Genomic DNA, 5,802 nt, shown 5'->3' with positions numbered 1-5,802 from the left:
CATGCTGTTTTTTGTTTTTTTGTTAGTGGTATATAATAGGTGTGGGTGTCTGTGTGTTAGAATAGAGTGATAAACATTTGGAGTGCATTTGGGATATACACCTCCACTCCAATAACCAGCTTTGATAGATAGAAGTTTAGGCAAATGGGAAGAGATATGTGTTTGTTGATTCCACAACACCATCCTTCTTTACAGTAAATGGTTTGACAGCTGCGACAGACTGTTCCAGTTCCATGGCAATTTGATCTTCAGCCATGCCGATAGGATTGCCGATAGGCAGCAAGCTCAGTGTCTTGTGCACTGAGACAGCTACTTTGATATTAACAAACTCTTTTTGTTTGAGCAGTTTCACAGATTGCGGTCTCCATTGTTATATGGCAGTGTATTTTATTGTTAAACAATGCTTGTAACTGTATTACATTGTTTCTGTTCAGATTCGGTAGAAGCTCACTGAATTGTATTGGACAATGCTTAGTTTTCAGGAATGTTTGTTTGTTTGTTGTTTAACCCTGCACTCAGCAATATTCCAGCTATAGGACAGTGGTCTGTAAATAATCAAATCTAGGCCAGACAATCCAGTGATTGACACCATGAGCATCGATCCACGCAATTGGGATGCGATGACATGCATCAACCAAGTCAGCGACCCGACTACCCGATCCCGTTAGTCGCCTCTTACGACCACCATAGTCGCCTTCTAGGGCAAGAATAGGTTGCTGAAGACCTGTCCCGGTCATCAGGAATGTAGTCCTATTTAATGTAAGCAGTGGTGAGGAAGTTACTATATTAAGATACTACTGTGATCTGAAAACTTTCGGAATAGTATGGATGGATATCAAATGTTATAAAAACGTGGAATATTCTGTGATGTGATGGCACTATGTGGAAAGTTCTGGAAGCTAGTTGGACTATATTAGTGGAGCGGGCACGTGCCTGTCTCATCTCACATTTCATTACATCAAGACCAACTTTTGTGTTTAGTCCACTTACCCCACTGCCATGGTCTTTTTCAGAAGCTGTGCAGTTACGTCCCTTTGGCATGCCAGAAACCTATGTACTAGGTTTGTCAGCACCCGTGCTCGTGGGTTTCACCGAAGTGGTAAACGTCTGAGACCTGCATCACTTCGGGCTGTCCTCCCACATTAAGCTGTCAAGCCGTGATATAACTGGAATACTGTTGAAAACGGCAAAAAACCCAACTCACTCACTCACTCTTTCTCGGAAGCTGCTGTTATTAACACAGACTTTAGTTATCACCACTGTTTTTGTATTTGATACTGACCACTGTCATCATAGTATATATTGCCATTGAATATTGTACTACCACTCTCTTGTGCACTGCCATTATGGCATTTTCGCTCCACAGTCAGTAGCCTCATACAGCAGGTGATGCCAACAGGAACGATTACTAATATACATATACTGTTATGTGTTGACTTCCAAATTGAAAAAAAAGGTTAATCCAGAAATCTGTACATACAAGAATTCAATGTTAAACCAACAAACAAACGACAAATTGTGTACAATTAACAATTGAATTATAATATTAACTAGGTTACCGGTAACTACGATTAACAAATCGATACTAAATTACTGCACAGCAATTACAATGGCAGTGCAAAATTGACTGGCAGTACAAGTACAATGGCAGTATAAACATATATGATAGCAGTAACATGTGATCTTCACACAAAAGCTGGTCTTGATGTAAGTGAGATGAAGTGTGAGATGAGAGAGCCACGCTCTTGTTCCCTGATACAGTATAAATCCCTTTTGGAAAATTATATCCAGTGCTAGATCAGTCAAGCTACGCTACAAAATTCCAGAAGACTCCAGATTACACTTGACCTCACAAGCATCTAAATATAGTTACTTCTACACCAATGTTTAGATTAAATAGTACTACATTACTCACAACTAATTATTGTCAAAACACAATGCTATGACCTACTGAATGTCAACAGAAACAATGTTATACAACTGCAACATTATTCAACAATAGGACTACCTCCGTGGTCTAGTGATGGAGCGTCCGCATGGAGAGCGGAAGGTAGTGGGTTCGATCCATGGCCACGTAATACCAAAAGACGTTGATAGATGGTACTTGTTGTTACCCTGCCTACGCTTGGCGTTAAGGGGATCAAACAAGGACTGGTCGGTTCAGAGTCAGAATGGTGTGTCTGAGTGGGGTCGTCATGTTAAACTGCAGCAGTGGGCTAGCAATATAAAAGCAGCTACACATACATTCACGTCCCTACACAAGTGCAATAATCTTGGATGCAAGGTTAAACCCCATTTCACCTCACCTCTAAGTTGAAAGAGAGCTCTGAGTGGCCATAATCCTCCAGAGGCTGCTCATAATGAGCTCCATGGTGACATGACAAACTGTATTTGTCGTTTGTATTAATGAATTAAAATAAACTTAAGTTGTGAGTTTGTTGTTATTTGGATATGTGGATAAAGGAGTACAGAAGTGATGACAACTACAGATGCTGTTGAAGGTTATATATGAGCTGAAGATGATAGTATTAGACATCGACTGGTCTCGTGTGGGCTATATGTTGATATACACTTTGCTGGCTATAGTTGCAGTGGCAGGATCCGAAGACAGGCTTGAATCTCCAATTTGCATTGATTATATTCCTTGATTTGTCACTATACTCATGTTCATGAGTAGGTTTTCTACCATCTTCCCGAGGCAAGGGAGTTAACTGACTATAAAAGCCCTGTTTCCATCCTTGCCGAAATAGGCTGGAGTTATATTTTGGCTGGACTAACGAGTATAGTCCAATCAAAATCATGTAATGAAATCAACTGCCGGTTCCATAAAGTGCCGTGCAGATTCGGTCGAATGCAGGATTTTCAAAGCATGTGTACCGTCAACAGATATTTTCCAAATCTTTTCATGTTTTTATTCAAGTTGCTCACATGATTTTATGTACTTCGGTAAGTAAGGTCTGTTTTATTACAGAGTAGATCTTGATTATCGATCAGGTCGTCTTGAGTGGACGCTGCCATTTTGCTACAAACTGCGTACTAGTAGATAACTTTTGATAACTATCCCACTGCCCAGGGGCAGTGCTTCTATTGTCTGTCTATTGTCCATGACCCATACTGTCTATTGTCCATGAACAATGTTGTCTATTGTTCCATTGTGTCCATAAACAATGCTGTCAGTACTGTCTATTGATCCAACAACTTCAGCTTCCATGACGTCACAAAGGAATTAGACAATAGCTTACTATTCGTATTGTATTACTGATGCAGTTTATGCAGGGTTGATGGATATTATGCAGAGAAGTCAAACAATCACATATGCATATCAACCATTCAATCATCTAAATAAATATTAAATAGAATCAAATAAACTATCAGTAACGTTATAAGATGTTATAGGTAAGATAGGTTATAAAGCCTATAGTAATGTCTTTCCGTATAAGGAAGTACCACGACCCAGAAATTCCAGCCTAGTTCGGCACGGGTGGGAACTTGATTTTTACAGTGAGTTAACTCACTTGCCTCGGGAAGATGGGTTTCTACCTGCTTCGAGCTGGCACACCGTGATGTAACCTTTTTTACCCGTTATACTTTATCCAGCTTACTCACTCACTCATTCATTCATTCATTATATTCTGCTTCATATTTTTATTTTGTTTCTCCTTCTTTTCATTGTCGTAGTCATGCTCATTAATCGCATTTTCATACCCCTCATTCAAACATACAAACATTCAGTTTCAGTCTATGCATTTACACCACACTTAGACAGGAAACGCACACTTGACCCGCACGATGCTGCAGGAGATAATGGCAATAATATACAAGGAAGCTGGAACCGCGGATTTCACTACTACGTAAATCTTTTGTTGACAAATTTAACTGCTTCCCGAATTAGAAGTGAAAGTGGTATCAAACAAAATGCTTGCTTAAATGGGAACAAACAAGTTAATAATGTCAGAAATTACATTTGTGATATCTTCGATTTTTCAGTAGGACCTCATGTCGACTGTAAACATCTTATCAACTCTACAGACGCGGGACTTTGATGGAAGGTGGGTCACATTTACAACGTGGTATCGCTAGCCGCAAACACATCAGCAAATAAGGAAAATAGCAAGACTGCAAGAAAAGCATTTTATTCACTGACAATGCAAAGCAAGACAAAAACAAGTCTTCCACAAGGTAATATAATAAAACTGGGTGTCAGATAATACATATTTCAATTTCACAGTATTCCAGCAAAAGCTGTATAATTCTAATTCTTTAATGATATCCACTGGTCCTACTGAAAACACCAACGAAGGGCATGTCCAAGACTTGGCAATAGTGCATTCATGTGGGTACAGAATGATTGTCGTTGCGAACAAAGGCTATTGCCTATCTTTTATTCGTAGAATTTCTGTTCTATTAATGTTCAGCTAAACTTCAATAATCGCCAACACCCGATGGGATGATGTAAATCCTGCTGGGGTCCATGCAGGTAGCAAAGGTACTGTAAGTCCCCATGGTCCCCAGTATGGTGATCTACCTTCAGTTGCTGGTGATCTATAGCCCGTTTTATCATGTATTGTTATATATACAGTAAACTACGGTTATAACGAACTCAAAGGGACTACTAATTGTAGTTCGTTATAACCGTAATTCGTTATAAGCATATATACAGTATAACTGCAGCAAATAGTCGGGACTAAAAAGTTAGTTCGTTATATCCGTTAGTTCGTTATAACCGTAGTTCACTGTATCTGCTTACTCCTTCATCAGGTGAAGGAGTAAGCATGTACTCCGAAACGTGTTCCCCATGATAAAGAAGTTGACCTCCATATATTCTGTTCCTTATGTGATATTCTAGTTCTTTTACTGTTCTTCGTTGACAGGTTTTATAAAGTCTTCAGGATACATTGATTATGTAAACTTTTTCTAAAGATATGACTGAAATAATTCTGATGGGACTTTAAATTTAAACTTACTCATACTCACTTACCCAATATTGCTTATATCAATGGTAGTATTCCCTGGAGCCAAGTAACTGATTGTACATTCTCGGGAAACACTTGCCAGGGGTTCTATATATGCAAGACTCGCTGAATATTTTGTGAGGAATCAGTTGCATTGTTTCCATTAAGATTAAACGTATGTTCTAAGCATATACTGTGAATGTGTGACCGCCTCCGTGGTCAAGTGGCAGAGCGTCCGTCCGGCGAGCGGAAGGTCGGGGGTTCGATCCCCGACCGCGTCATACCAAAAGACGTCAAACGATATTACTTGTTACCCTGTCTGGCGCTAGGCATAAAGGGGCTAAAACAAGGACTGGTCGTCTCGGAGTCAGATTACTGTGTCTGAGTGGGGTATTCATGTTAAACTGCGGCATGGTATCTCAGTGGGATAGCACTATAAATCGCCACCAATCGGTACAAGCAGCCTCACACACACACACACACACACACACACACACACTAGCATACACACTAGCACGTACGCACACACACGCACACACACACACACACACACACACACACTTACGGGCATTAATTGTCTGGCGATTTAGATTGCATCTGTAAGAAACAGGGTAATAACCCTGAGTGGTACGTGACAACATACATGAGACTGTCCTGGCCGGATGGTGATTATCTACGCCATGGCGTTTCATATTATAGAAGAGCAAACTGAATCGTGCGACTATATTAGGGAATGTATTACGTAGACCTGGATGTGAAGATGACCACATTGGTAAATAAATCACTCTTCACAAGAAATCTCACAGGAACATATGGTGGGTACACCTGAAAATGACACTATTGCATCCTA

This window comes from Haliotis rufescens, unplaced genomic scaffold (assembly GCF_023055435.1).
Source record: "Haliotis rufescens isolate VD_foot unplaced genomic scaffold, xgHalRufe1.0.p SCAF_1, whole genome shotgun sequence".
Classification (NCBI taxonomy): Eukaryota; Metazoa; Mollusca; class Gastropoda; order Lepetellida; family Haliotidae; genus Haliotis; species Haliotis rufescens.
The sequence above is the reverse complement of the archived record's forward strand: the minus strand, read 5'-3'. Positions refer to the sequence as shown.